Consider the following 16041-nt stretch of genomic DNA (forward strand, 5'->3'; position numbering starts at 1 on the left):
CCACCGCTGCCGGCGGCCAGGGCGGCGGCCCTCAGGTGGAACCGACCGCCGGTGGCGCCCTGGGTGGCGCTGGTCAGGTGGGGTCGGCCTTCAACGGCGGTCAGGGTGGCGCCTGTCGGGCGGAAGCGACCTCTGGTGATGAACTGGATGGCGCTGGTCATAATCCGGACGCTGGCCGAGATCAGGGCAGCACCGATCTTGCGGAGCCAGCTCCTGAACCTGGTCAGGGCAGCTCCAGTCAGACGGAGCCGACCATTGGTAGTCTGGGCAACGCTGGCCAGGAGCTGCGAACGCTGTCGGAGGCCGGGGCAGCACCGGTCAGAAGGAGAAGTCGGCCGAAGTTGACGGTTACATGATCGCCGTTTCTACCCACGGTGAACAGAGCGCTCCCGAACAGAACGGCGTGACCGATGGCAATGACGAGAGCACCGACGACGGCCGGAGCAGCGGCGTCTAGCCGCTTCCGGACGTGCGTGCGTGCGCGCGCGAGTACGAGCATGCGTGCGTGCGTGTGTGCGTGCATGCGTGTGCGCGTGCGTGGGCGCGTGTGTGGAATGTGTGTGTCGAACACGAAAATGTGCACGACTCACGCTGCATGCTGCGTGTGTGTGCGGGTGTGCGTGTGCGTGTGCGTGTGCGTGTGCGTGTGCGTGTGCGTGTGTGGGTGTGGGTGTGGGTGGGTGTGGGTGGTGTGTTCCCGAATGCCGCTGCACGTTTCATCACGGAGCGCGTATGAGCTGGCGTGCAGATTGTCATTGCGGAACGATTTGCACAACTAGCGGCCTGGGACATTGCCGTCCGATTCGAGAGCGGAACCGGGACTGGGCGGGACATCCGGCTTGGCCATTCTGTGGTCCATGGCTTCAAGCTCCCCTTTTCAGGGATTTCTGGGATCCACTGGCACTGACCCGTGCTTTCGGACAAGTGCAGCTTTACTGCTGGCTGGGGATTGTTGTGCAAGGGTGGAAATTAAAGGGACAATATGATCCCAAAAGTCTAGTTTGATGATGAATGCAGTGAGATAACTGATGGTGAGTTGAGCTGGGACTGCTGTTTTGCTTGCCTCAAACAGACGATCAGTCGTGGATAAGTTTTTGACTTTTATGATGCTTTTCAATTTTTCTCTGACTGCACCACACATGTTATACCATGGACATCAACACGAGTGAGCTATGGTGCCACTCTTGCTTCACTTTGACAGGATCTCGCGCACAGAAAAGGCACAAATTGAAAACCCCCGTTATTTTTTGTTTCATCCCAAACCAGCTTGGGCATCCATGACATTGTTGGCGCGGGGTTATCGATGCGCAGGTCGTCCAAAACCCGATGTTTGATAGGTTTTGGTCCCTTTCATGGGCAGATGTAAATACATGTAAGCATTTGTATCAATAGTGCCTCGCACAAGTGTCGTTTGGTGACCGTTTATCTTCATCTTATGCTTCGCGAATCTAATAACACAAGAAGTGAGCTCTCGTGCACACATAAAATGTCGTCGTGAGCTAATTAAGGCCGTCTTCTATCGCCTGGGCCCCACTCGGTAACTGTCCGCTTTGGAGAAGTATTCTGTGCGACACGCCGTCACCAGCATTCCGTCGTTCAGCCTTCACCCGGACGGCGCGGCACTTGCTCACTTCTGCCTCACATTCGGCGCACGTGGTCACGCCGCTCCTCACACAGATTCGCTTGATTTGTGACCGCCGGGCAGGGATCGGTGTAATCCACCTTGAAGCTCACGGCCGTGCTCAAAAGCACCTTTCAGCGACGCAGGCTCTTGTCTCAAGAGACCAGTTGTCTCGCAAACGGGCCCACGTTGGGCCCGTCTTCTGCACACATTCCATAGGTGCACGGGCGGCCGCGCGGCAGCTCGCGCCCCTTTAGCGGGGCGGGTCGCGACCTGATCTCAGAGTCATGCCGCTGTGGCGCGATCTCGGCGTGCTGGCTGCTCTTTGTCGCGACGCACTGCGAGCGATAGCCCTGGATTGGGCCTCGGAGGCGTCTGCATCGGGCTAAGGATGGAAGAGACCGGCCATGATGTACGCCGGTGTCCCATACAAATGTGTGTAGGCAGGACGCATGTGGCGTTCGCGGGTCACAGCAGTCAACTGTCACTCCCCGCTTCGGGCTGGCATATTATTTGACTTGAGCGTGGGTCGGTGGTTGTGCCGTAGCACTTATAGCTTCATTTACAATATTCGTCTTGGGATTTCTGGGTGTTTGAGGGCGTCCGGCGGAACGCCGGTAGGCAGCATTCCACGAGGCCTTCGAAATGAGTTCATCGAGTCACAGTGCCGTAGTGCCTGCAGCAGTTATTACACCCGAACCGGCAAATGCTGGCAGAGGTGTACCACGTTCGCCAGCTGCTTGCGATGAGCCACAGGGCCCGATACATTCCGCTCGTCCCAAAGAGGACGGTCGTGCGTTTGCACTCACTACGTACCTTTGTGTATCGCTAGCGATACCGAATATGCTCTTGCGTGCGTGCGTGCGCGCGTACGTGCGCGCGTACGTGTGCGCGTACGTGCGTGCGCGAGCGTGTGTGTATATGTGTGTCGAACATGTCAGTGCAATGCACAAGCCACTCGTTACATGCTGCGTGAGGTCCTCCGGTCTGATGGTAGAGCAGAACAATGCGAATCGAGCGATGTCTTTCGGTTTTGTTTTGCCTGCCTTGTGTATTTACAGTCTGACCCGCTTAGTTACTATTTCTCCAGTTCTGACTTCAAACATTTTGTGTACGTATGTCATCACCCGACTTTGATGTAAATAATGTGTGTATGAATCCTGTCATCGCTGCCATGGTGCGAACAAAGTCCAAAGACCAGCCGCGGAACAATGTGCATTAATCACGAGCACGCAGTTTGCCTTTCGTTACATCGTTGTTAGACGTGTGTAAAGGATTTGTTCAAGCGTGGTGTGGTTTGAAAACAACGCTCAGCAAAACTACGCCGCGCGTGTTGGTCCTTACCGTCGATGGAAATAAACTCATACGCATGACCGGGAGTGTCTTTCAACGACCCCCATCCAACGAACGTTGTCTCTCAACATGTATTTCGGGCGACTACATGAATAAGGTCATACGGTGCACACCGTGTATGGATCATTTGCATACACGGAGCGGAGCAGCCTGGTGGAACAGCTCCCTGGCTTCGGCGGACAATTCTGCGGCCGGGGTTATGCGCAGCTTATAGCTCACACACTAATACGATTGATTCGAAAATCTGCTCATTTGTAGGTAATGAGAGATGGTGTCTGACGAATTGAAGCGGACAGAGGTAGACGGGTTTCATGCGGGAGCTGTGGCTTGCGGAAGCGGGAACGGCGAAAACACGGCCCAGTTCCCAGTTTTATTTCTTTGATGACCTCGCGACCCTAACCAGTAGTCATGATTACCTTTGGCTCTGGTCGCTTCGAGCTTTATGCAGCCTTTTTGGGTATATTGGCAACAACGCATGGTCTCAGCGCTCTTGAGTAAGCGTATCCAGCGAAACAAACCACAGCTGGGGCGTTGCACGGGTGACTGGTCACATTACTAACAAATGCGTGGATAGAAAAATGCAAAATCTGACCTGTGATCTGATGCAATTGGGTCAAATATTGATCTAAGACATATGAACTGGCACCAATCGTGAGATCTCGTTCCACCGATGTTTTCGGTTAAGCGCGATCTTCATCGGTCTGGAAATACCAGCGTGATCAGACACGTCGCCCCATCCATCAGTCCGCGCTATGAAAAACGGCGAGTCAAGGCAGGGTTAATGTAGCGGGTACGTAAGTTAAACCACGAACAATACACGGGCGTGCACCTGTAGGTGCCGAACAAAGCATCACGCCGCAGTATCAGACATTGTGAGCATGGATAACAGTCAGGTCTGGAAACGAATTAACCGAACCCGCGCCTGCCTCTTCAAGTATCACATGGCAAGGTGGAAGAAGTTGGGGCCGGGAACACATGTTTATGCTGCACAACGACGCTGTTCGGCCATTACAAATCGCTATAAAAATGTACCGTGAACAGATAGCTGAAGAAGTGACCAAGTGATCTCCCGGGCGTTTTAACGAGACAGTTGCTCGCGGCGTGGCGAATGGACGTCTATCAAAAGACAGGCGCGTGTTCCCGCTCAAGAAAAATCACAAGACAGGCGTGGGTCCCGCTCAAGAAAAATTAATTCTGACTCCGGTGCAAAGCATTTGGCTGACTCCTAATTTAACTCCGAGCAAATCAGCACGCCGTGATGGACTCCGATTCAGACTCAAAATACCACTCTATTGCGGAATCAATTCCGATTTAGTGGATTCTTTCCACACGAGCATGGGAGATCACTGTCGTTCTGTCAGCTTAAAAACACGCATCAAACATGCAACTCAATAATAATAAGGCGGCGAAAGGCGACGAAAAGACTTGCGATGACTGCTGCGCAGTTGTTCTGGCTGCCTGTTGATATTCATGTTTGCATCAGGGTAGACTAATTTCGACGATTTGGTGCGGAAAGGTTGATTCATCTCCAACTTGTGCTCACCTCAATATTTTAAAGCCACTGATTTCACCTTAACCGACAAAAATAGGCGTGCAATTTGTGTTATTTTTGTATTAGATTCTTGCTACGTCCGGTATTATGCGCAAGTGCACACATAGCGTCAGCTTGGCCAAGTGTTTTCTTCACCTGGACTCCCTGAACGCCGTGCTGATCATTGCATTGATGTCACACAGGTAGTGTCAATAGCTTGCTATACACAGACAACTCAGTAACTCACTGTTTGTCTCTGCCACATCTGAAAGTTAACTATGCTTTAAACCAAGCCCGCGCAGCAAACAAACAGTATGGGGAAAGTGGAGATAAGCTGTAAAACACCATACAGATCTCCGACAGTAAGAACCCCAGGGTGACGGCAGAGATCGTCTCCCCCCTCCCCCTAAATATAGATAATGAGCTCTGCTCACGAAGCACGGCACAGATACTCTACACTAAGCACAGGTGCGAACCATTCCATATCCGCCCCAACACCCTGACTGGGGGCAGGGCTCAAACTGTTGACGCGCGCGTGCGGCCCACATATCACGTGCGACGTGATACCTGATACGCGGGCCCGAAACCCTCCGACCACTGTCACCATGCATGGTGTCTTCTCACTGGACAGCTGTGATTCCGATATCTAAAGCCCTAAGCTGAGTTTGGGCTTTACATAAGGCTCAGCAGGCTCTCGCCCGGCCTCGACGGATTTCCGCTGCCCACTCATCACCGGCCTTGTGAGTTGGCACGGACGTACACATGCTCCCTCCCCTAAATGAGTGACGCCCTCAGCGAACCTTCTGATCGTCTCCCTATGGTCAGAGCCTTACTCCGTGTCCCTTCTGGAGCTCACTGCGTGTCAGTCAGCTTCGCTCTGTGTTCCTCCCAAACCACACTCCATGCCCGGGGCTTCACTCCGCATCCCAACCGAGGATTCCTCTGCACCCCTCCGATGCCCCACTCTTTGTCCCTCTTAGGACCCACTCTATGTCCTTCTTTAGCCACAATCAGTGTCTCCCTCAACCTCACTGTGTGCCCCTCTCAAGCTCTAATCTGTGTCCACCTCAGTCTCCATTCTGTATTCCCCTCGAGCCCAATCTCTATGTTCCTCTAAAGCTCCACTCTGTATCTATCTCGAGCCCGGCTTTGTGCCCCTCTCAAACCTCACTCCATGCCCCTCTCACACCCCTTTCTGTGTCCTTCTCAATCCCCCTCTGTGCCCTCCTCAAGCCCCATTTTGTCCCTCCCGAGCCCCGCTCCGTGCCCCACCCAAGCCGCATTTTGTGTTCTTCTCAAACCTCACTCTGTGCCGTTCCCAAACCCTCACTCTGCGCACTCCGAGCCTCACCCTTACACTCCGTGCCTCACCCAATGTCTCACTCGCGCCTCTCTTTGTGGGCCCCGCCCTCCCTCCCCTTCAGCCTCGATCTGTGTTCCGAACCTCATCCTCTGCCACTATCTGAGTCTCACTCTGTGTCCCCAGCTCCCACTCCTCTATAAGCCCCTCGCCGAGTAGCCCAAAAGCGTGTTTCACTCAGCGTCCGTCTCGGTGTCGCTGGGCGCGGCCACTTCGGCCAGCACCTCGACCACCAGCCGGGAGAAGTGCGCCGCATCCGCCTCCGCCACGCGGCCGCGCACATAGTTGAGGTCGTAACATAGTTGGCCGGCCACCGTCTGGAAGCAGTGGCTGCCGAAGGTGTCGGCCAGCGCCGGTGGCGCCCTCACCGAACGGTGTAACTCCACGGCGCGCACGGCCGTCGTGCGCGGCAGCACCCGCTCCAGCGAGCCCAGGTTATTGACGCTGTACAGGCAGCCGGAGAGCTCGGCGCCACCCAGGCCGCCGCGCTCGGGCTGCGCTCGCCAGGCGGCCGTGCGCATGCGCAGCAGCGGCTCACGGGCGTTGAGCTTCCAGCGCAGCTCGCGGCCAAGCGCCTCGGCCACGCTCCAGAACTCGGCGACGTCCGCGTGCTCCACGCGCACGTCCAGCCGCACGCCGGCCACCGTCGAGAGGAACATCCAGTCGGTGGAGGGCAGGTAGCGCCGGGCGTTTACCAGCCAGACGGTGGGAAGGTGGGCAGACTGATCGCCGCCGACGCCCGACAGGCGTGCGCCGGCGAACGACACGGCTGCAGAAAGCGCGGCGTTCAGCGAGACGCCGTGGGCGCGACACAGCGCGCGCAGCCGCGCCACCTCCGGCGCCGGCACCGTGACGGCCACCGTGGCCGTGGAGTACGTGCCGGCCGGCTGACTGGGATCGAATGGTTTGACGAACTTGTCCAGCAGCTGGGACTTGGTTGGTTCGATCAGCCGCGAGAGCAGATCCCAGGCCATGTTCCAGACGAAGGACCAGCTCCAGACAGACACCTGGCTCTGGAGCAGCTCCTCCACACTGGGATACACCGGTGCCGGCTCACCGTCAGCTATGCCGAGGCCTCGCAACAGACAGTCCAGATTCTCAAGAAGCTTGCCACACAACTTAGCGTTACTAAGGCCATCTGTTATCGTGTGACACAAAGAGAGATATAGCACTGCCCGGTGAGATGACGCTACCGGCGGAGCGATGTTTGCCGGGTCGTGCAGCAGGCACGCACGCCACAGCGGCCCCGTGCGCGGATCGATCTTGGTCTGTTGCAGCAAACAGTGGTGCTGGTCCAGCCAGTCGCCACCAGGCGGCAGCACCGTCAGCTGCACGCTCGGGCAGGCGCCGGCCACCAGGTACGGCCCGTCGTCGCGCTCCTCCACGCGCGTGCGCAGCATGGGGATCTGCCTGTAACGACATCAGGCCATCTGGTGATCATTGTGCGCCAGGAGTCGACGCACGAGGATCTCCATGGTGCGGACATGGTGTGGAGCGAAGGAGTGGTGACGCGACGAGCTGGACTGACCGCTCGCCGAATGGCCCTGTCGTGCAATCCATCATGCCATCATTTTCGCACTATACCTACTCTTGGCGGCTACAATGCTGGTCACAGATGATATGGGTACAGTATGCGATTGAACATTGGCCAGTGGTTAGGCTGGGGAAAGGCAGTGGGCGAAGGATCTGGTTAACACATACAGGTATCATTTCAGTAGCTTAACTACCCACATAGTACGTAAGCACTTAATGGAAATCACAACTCAAAAAAACCAAAATCACAGTCAGCGCCTTAGGCCCCTCATACCTACGCGCAATAGCCCCATGGCCATCGTGCCTGCGTGCGATGGCCACATAAAATGTCGTATCTTTTAGAAAAGACTTCCAACCGAGTCTTGAGGTTCGTTCTCATCTATTCTTGGGACACTAGATACTTTTTAAGAGGACTCAAATCATTCCCAAGCGGATGAGCTGCCAATGAGAAGTATTTTCTTTAGTGTAGATGCCAATTTATGGCGATATACAATTCAATGACTCTATTGCTGCAGTGAAAGCCGAGGAAGATGAATATTTGCTTGAAATTGATGCTAGCCGTCTACCAAAAGAGGATATCTGTGGTCCTTTAGAACAGTGTTTGAAAGACAGCAGATATCCAGAACAATGTTTTCTCGTTCGGAGATGACTGTTATCAACAGGAATTGGGGACAGCAATGGGAAACCCTTGCGCTCCTCATCTGCCTATAATTTTTTGGGACCTAGTTGAAACGAAGGCCATGACCGCCAAACCATTAGAGCCAACCGTCCAGCTAGCTACATCGATGATTATGCTGGAGTATGGTCGCACAGAAAGCAGCGCTTGAAGAATTTTTAGAGTTCAAGAGAAATCAGCATTCCAATTCACCTTTACAATGGAGCATACAGGGGACGGAAAGGAGATCTCATATTTGGATACACAAGTGACGTTAGACAAGGGAAGCAACCGTCTAACGTTAGAAACGGAGCTTTTTATAAAGCCGACCGACTCCGGTATAATTCTGCACCACGGACCTGCGCATCCAGCTTCCACTAAGCACAACGTGATGCGTAACATGTTAAAAAGGACTCTAAATAACCCATCAAGTAGTGAGAGAGTATAAACAAAATATGGACTTTGTGCAAAGGATATGCTCCACGACTTTTAGGTAGAATGTTGGAAGATGTAAACAAATCTAGACCACGTGGGAGATGGGTGTTAGGAAACGGGCATAGATGAACACTTGCCTCGGAAAATCAAACATATAATTGGAAAATCAAACCTATGCATACGAATAGCTGGGAAGAGTGACAACAAGCTAAAAAGTATCTGGTGAAATCTTCTATCTCGAATCACAAGTGTCCGAGGGGGGGGGGCAAAAGATGTCATTCATGCAAGGCTGAATTTTAAGGGGTTTGCATGCAAGAAAACGTGGTTTACGAAATTAAGTGTAAAGTGTGTAAAAAACGTGGGCTTATGTCAAGAAGTCCATGCGTCCGATTTGTTTGAAATATAATAAATACCTGCGAGATGCTGACAGTAAAACAGCAAACATCCCTTTCTCCCATCTTTTTTTGACAAACTGCGCTCAGGCTGAAATCCAGCGGGGAACGGATTATTTACCTTTTTATAGCTTAAAGTCGTCTACATATCACAGGACCATCCAAACAGGAAAATACAAAGAATCTATTTTTATAAGGAGTTGGTGTCCAGAACCTAACGGACAAGAACTATCATAACCGATCATGCAGATGTGATAAGCACTTTGATGTGTGATGCGTGCTTGCTTAAACTCGTTTTCACGTATGATTGATGCCTGACGCGAGATGCGCGATGTCTGCTTACTTTAAATTGCTTGCATGTATGAGCGATGCATGATGTCTGTTTATTCGAAATGACTTCATTGTAATCACTTGCATGAGTAAATGATGTATCATGTTTGATGCCTGTTAACTTGAATTCGTTTGGATGCACTTTGCATATAAAATTACTTCCCTTGAAATCGCTTGCGTGTATAAATGACGCGTCATATCTAGTGCCTGTTAACTTAAATCGGTTGCATGGACACGCATTTTTCGCACAGTTTAATTCATAGATAGGTGCACAATGTACCATACAAATGGCTCGCAATTTCTCTTGTTTAATCCCATGAATATTGATGACTTGTTAAAACTGTGGCTCCCTGTTTAGAGCAATAACCTGAAAATTTAATACAATGAGCTAGTAATTTTGGGTCAATTACTGATATTCGTATGGATAAGGGCATGCAGCGGAAATATCACATCCATTTCTCCATTCTTTTGCTAATTCTGCGAGGAATAAGACTATTTATACTGCCTCACCTTCTGTATCCCCATGCAGGTAAATAGCATGACTTAGTACCCAACGCAGGGCCACCGCGAGAAGCACTGTTTTCCGTATATTTGAGTTTGTGAAGTGCAAGAGATTCTGATCCAGGTAGTCCGCGACACAAAGAAGTGTGTGTGGTTTGCATTGTTTGTGTGGTTTGCATTGTTTGTGTGGTTTGCATTGTTTAGATAAAGTGCGTCACCTTGCAATTCGGCAACCCCGCCAAACGCTGCGTACGCACACTATTACCCATATGTGCTCGCAGCGAGCTTGCAGCCGCCGCAGCATGCGACAACGGCGACTGCTGTGACGGAGCTGGGCCGCGGGCGCCGCTATCTGGCGGGCGGTCCCTGGGCCGCGCCGGGAGCAACAGGCGGCCGCGGCCCCACGCCGCTAGCCGGCACCGGGCGGCGTGGTTTCAGGAACCTCCTGTTCCGCCAGTAAATACGGCGCTTGGCAGCTTCACTAATTAAGTCGGTCGCTGTCCCGGCCGACGATGTGACTGGTGCAGTCCCAGCGGCCGGTCCCCGAGGTCTGGACATCGGCGCGGCAGACAACGCACAGTGCCGAGAGTGGGCGCGCCGAGTTGTCGTGACGGTGTCGTACGTCTTCACGTAGACTGGCGTCGCTCTCACCAGCGGCACGCTGTTGCTCGGGCGCGTATGCCCGGTGGTGGGGCGGCAGGCCTGACCGCAGTCGGCGGCCGAGCAGGGTCTGGGCCGGTGACCTGCCGCAGCCCAGTGGCTGGCGTGTTGTGCAGCTTCAGCATGCCCCGGTCGAGATTATTGCCCTTCAGCTGTCCACTCGCCGACGCGGCGATGATGATTCTCATCACCATTCTCACGGCGGCCTGAGCGTGTCCGTTGGACCTGTGGTACCACGGCGACGACACCTGGTGGCGCACTCCCGGCCGGTCTAGGAACGGTCGGAGCGTGGAGGAGGTGATCTGCGGTCCGCCACCCGTCCGCAGTACGACGGACACGCCTGTCTGGGGGAGCAGCTGTCGCAGCGGCTCCACCAGGTGGTCTGCTGAGGCCGTCCGAGTTGAGACCGTCACATGCGGCCAGCCGACAGCCTGTCCACGTATACGAGGAACGTCCGGCCGACGAAATAAAAATAGTCTGACGACACAGAATAGAAGACGCGGTGCGGGAGGTTGCCCACTGCCACAGCGGCCCGTTGCTGCGGCTTGCGGCGAGCTGTCTGCAGCTCTGACACGATGAGATGATGTCGCGGATGTTTCGGCCGATCCCCGGTCGGTACATAAAGAGTCGTGTGCGGCGCCTGGTCCTCTCCATTTCCTGGCGGGTGCCGTGAGACGAACGAGGACGTCGCGGCATAGACTGGTCGGAGTCACGAGCCGCGCTCCCTGGACGATGAGAACGTCGGCAACGCCCAGCATAGCACGGACTCGCCAGAGGGGCCGAAGAGCTGGCTCTTCTTCGTGTTATTGCTCGGGGAATCCCGCAATGGTGACGTCACAGACGGCTCGGAACAAGGGATTTCAGGCGGTGGTAGCTCGAACTGAGTCCAGAGTCCGGTCTCAAAGCGGCGCGATCCGAGCGCCATCTGCAGAGGTCGCGCTTGGAGCAGCAAGTACGGCGTCGCGCGGTGCGTCCGTCACCTCCGCGACCTCTCCTCCCGACGCCAGTCACTGACGGGAGAGCGCGACAGGGCATCTGGGATGCAGTGCGAGGTGCCCCTCCGCCGCTCGGCTGTGAAATGCAGTTCGACATCTCCCGCATCCGCTGGAGACGAGGGTTGTCGATCTCAGACAGCCTCTTTGAATTCCGGATCGGGACAAGCGGCCGGTGGTCGACGACGATGTCGACCTGCGGCAGGCCGGCCAAAAAATGTAACATTTGCGGAGGGCACACAAGAGGGCCAAGCACTCCAGCTCCACCATTGCATGACGTGACTTGGTGTCAGCAAGGAAGCGGGAGCCGCTATGGAGCAGCTTTCACGTATCTCCATGGCGCTGCTACAGGACAAAACCCAGGCGTTGGGTTCGCGCAGAGTCCATCTAGAGCGTGTTGGGCAGCCGCGGGCAAAAAAACGAGAAAAAAAAACGCCGGAACGAGCGGCGTCATTCAAGCGTGTCTTTACTGTGCTGAAACACCTCCTCGTGCTGCGCGGTCCACCTCCAGACAGTGCGTTGCTTCAGCAGGTCTGGGGCAGGTTGGGCTGAGATGGCGGTGTCCGCTGAGAAGTCATCCAGCTGATCGGAGAGTTCCCAAGAACGACCACAGGTCAGTTAAGCTCTCTGGATGGGGGAGCTCTGAGATCGCTTGAGGCTTGCTTTCGGTGGTCGTGTAGCCCTGATCCAAGATCCGACAGCCGCAGTAGTCCAGCGACTGCAGAGTGAGCTGGAACCTTCGCGGATCCATCGTGGTGCATCTCTCCCGGCAGCGTCTGAGGACGGTGACTTCGTGAGAGAGCTGGGTGCGGTGGGTCGCGTCGTGCACCAGCAGGTCGTCTACGATCGTGGTCGTCCTCGAGATGTCGCCTAGAGCCGCGCCACAGCGCCGGCCGTACCTGTCTCCTGACGAGATGACACCCATCAGGGCCCTATGGAAGTTGACGCAACCCTACGGAGTGATGAAAACGGTGAGATCCTGCAACTCCTCCACGATCGAGGCCTGCAAGTATCCAATGGCGGCGTCCAGGGTGGTGGGCCACCGCGGCGTCTCCGTCGATGAACGCGGCTGCGTCCTGGATCGGTCTGATGGGGTAAGCAGGGCCTCTCCACAAACCTGTTGATGGCTGTCATGTCCACGACCAGGCTGGCTCTTCGCTGACGTTTCCCCATTGGCACCAAGGGATTACACCACTCTGTTGGGTGGTCTACCGAGGCGATGACACCTCCGGCCGTCACGTCGTCGAGCTGGGTCTTGATATCTGCTCTTGAGCAATACGAGAAGGTCCTTGCGGCATTGAGAGCTGTGGAAACTGCGTTACCTGCCACCTCATTTACCGTGGGGCCGCCGATTATCATGCTGAGCGTCTCGTTGCTATCGAATGCATCTCGAAAATGCTGTATCGGGGCGGCTTCCTGTGCGGCCTCCGATACCGGCCTTTAGGGGGTGGTAGGCATATTCCCATGCAAGCAGGGCACTGGGTGCTTGCTCCAGGGACGGTGGCTTGGAGGCTTCCGGACCGCGTGCTTCGCCATGCCCCGAAGCTCCGAACGGCACCCAGCGCTCCCGGGCCACCCGGGTCGCTCTCTGCGCGCTGCGGGGAACAGCGTGCAGGCAGCGGTGGCTACAGGGTCCAGCCGGCAGACGGCGCTGGTTGTCGACTGACAGGTGGCGGTAGTGGGCGGCCGGCCGACTGCGGCCGGGTCTGGCGGTCGCTTCTTCGGTCTGGGCGTACATGGTCTGTAATCGGACAGGCACCGCGCGAACCTGGTAGGGATGAGGGCCGGAAATTCGGCAGGCAGAATCCATACACCCACGGCGTCACACCAGTTAAGCAGGAGTCCGTAGATGCACGGCGTCATACCTGCTTAGCAGGAACCCAGCGACCTGTCCTAACCCGAAGACGGCGTGATAGCCCCACGGTCACCCTGAGTGAACGTGGCGCTGAACTGACCCATGTAGGTCAGGGGCGTGCGTACAGTGAACGATTATCTAATCTTGTCACTCGCGGGGCTCATCCAGCACGCCCTGAAGCCCACGGATGTAGCCATGTCAGCGGCCTTCACCGCAGTCTCCGCTCCGGGATCTGGCGTGTACAACACGGCCGCGGATGCAGCTTAGTGGGTGAGCGTCACATCCACCCGCAGCGTGGGCCGCGCGGCCAGCCGGTCCACGTGGACGTCAGCAATGATTCGCCGTATCATCGATCATTCCCCGGCTGCGCTCGCTGGCGCCGCACCACGCCCCGCGCCTCGCCTGCGGCATGACCTCGACTCACTCCGGCCGAGCGGGCCGGTCGCCGGCCGCGCGGTCACGTGACGTAGCGCTCTGACGACCTTCGCCTCGGGCGCCGCGAGCGAGCGGCTGAGCGGTGCACAGTGCCGCGAAGCGACCGGTAGTGCCACGCGCGTACCTCGGTGCATCCGCGGCGGGACAGCGCACCCCGTCGGTATGTTTGGTTCGTCGGCATCGTGGACAGGAATCATCTCGACACGCACAAGCAGAACTAGGACAGGCACGTGACTTTCGATAAGCCGACACTCGAGCTACAGCAAGCGGCTCGCCGAGGTGTTGGAGCAATGTTTGCATTCGCCAAATCACACGCGCAACAAATTCCACCGCCTCCTGCAGTCAGCTTTGGCTATATGTGTGCGCACATGCTCGTCGCGTTTGAACATCGAAAATCTGGAGTCAAGAACAATACTTAGAAATTTGGACGACGAAATAAAGGAAATGTTGTAGCCATCGAACTGAAAAGAATATTAAAAAATAAATAAATAAACAATAAAATATGACTATGTATATCGTTGCCTTTTTTGAAAATCATAGCGACCGATTTTGGGCGGAGAGATACAGACCTATCACGTCTCGACCTCTGGTGTAGCTTGTGATGTGCGCCTTGGAGGCGTGGTAATGGGTGATCAGGACTAGTGGGAGCGGACCTGTCGGCTCAGCCCGCCGCGCCGTCCGCCACCGGGGCGGGACGCGTCGAGCGGCCATGACGCACAGGGAGCCCGCGACAACCGGTAGGCGACGATCACACAAGCGTATCCTCCGAGCACGGCCAGTTCGTCCAAAGCGGTGGTCGGCTGGTGGATAGGACACGTGCTCTGCAGCGCTACGTCGTCTGTTGTAAACACCGGCGGCCAGTCCGCACCAGTCAGCCGGGCGTCGAAGCTTAGTCTGTGGTTTCCCAGCTGCGGACATGCACCACACGTATGGCGAGGCGACGTCGGTTAACACGATATAAGGCGCGAGTAAAGCCTTGGTCATTTGAATGACATTGTCAGATCATGTCAGATATTGATAAACAGAGCAGATTTGGCTTGACGATCCACTTCGTGATGTAGGTAAACATTTTATTTTTTTAAATAAGAGTGCCAGCATTCGACTGGCAAGTGGACAATGACGCCTGTTTCGGAAACAACACCAAAACACAACACGTTTGCGCCTAAACTGAGATAGAGAGAGATCCAGCTTCCTGTTGCCAATTTTCGCATGAATCACTTGCTTTTTTCGATGCTAGTTTTGGTACCATAAACCATAACATGCATCACAAGACACCTAATTCAAGACAAATGAATGGTTCTTAGCCTCCAGAAGGCCATCGTCGCCTAACTAATCCAACAGCATGTCAATTTTCAAATCATGCTAACCGCGAAAAGTGTGTGACCTTATTCTGTTCAACGCTGGTGCAGGCCAAAAGACCCTAGTCGACTTATTCAGTCAACCCCTTTGTCTTAATTAAGTTTAGAGCAAACGGATCTGAAAGATGTCATTCCAATGCATTCATACGATTTATTTTCCCAGGTGCGTATTGCTCTGCTTGGTTGGGGTTCGGTACAACCTGCATGATACCACCCACGTGCTCCATCATCCAACGCCCCGGATGGCACTTTGCTTCGCTTACGAAAGTTTAGCACGTCTGTCATCGGTTAGGTGGGGACAGGAACCAGCAAAGTCTGACTTAAAACGTGAATATAATTCAGTAAAGACATGTCGCGCGATCACTTCCCGCAAAGTGACTCGGCTGCTGGTCAGGTTGCACGCAGTCACGACAGGCAGAATATAGGACGTCGTCGCGCTGGGTGGCCGCCAGAGCTCGTCAGGCATCAGGAGTGTCGACGAAAAAACCGCCGACCGAGCGTTTAAGCCAAACATTTACACTTCGGCTAAACTTCATTCTGTCACATGTGCGCAAATATTCCAGAATGGCGTCTTCTGTGGACACAACGGACTTTACGGTTGGATGGACGTCCGCACTGTGCTAGATTGTGAAACCGCTGTTTCACTCCGGCGGCGACTCGTCTGGACAGCAGCTGCCCACCGGCGGCTCGCCACTCCGCTGTTTCACTCTGGCGGCGACTCGTCTGGACAGCAACTGTCCGCCGGCGGCTCGCCACTCCGCTGTTTCACTCCGGCGGCGACTCTTCTGGACAGCAGCTGTCCACCGGCGGCTCACGACTCCGCTGTTTCACTCCGGCAGCGGCTCGTCTGGACAGCAGCTGTCCACCGGTGGCACGCCACTCCGCTGTTTCATTCCGGCAGCGACTTGTCTGGACAGCAGCTGTCCACCGGCGGCTCGCCACTCCGCTGTTTCAGTCCGGCGCGACCCGTCTGGACAGCAGCTGTCCGCCGGCGGCTCGTCCACCACCGTCCCACCCCGGCTGCGGCGGC

The sequence above is a fragment of the Pollicipes pollicipes genome, unplaced genomic scaffold (assembly GCF_011947565.3).
Source record: "Pollicipes pollicipes isolate AB1234 unplaced genomic scaffold, Ppol_2.1 Scaffold_6138;HRSCAF=7277_pilon_pilon_pilon, whole genome shotgun sequence".
In the NCBI taxonomy this organism is placed as follows: Eukaryota; Metazoa; Arthropoda; class Thecostraca; order Pollicipedomorpha; family Pollicipedidae; genus Pollicipes; species Pollicipes pollicipes.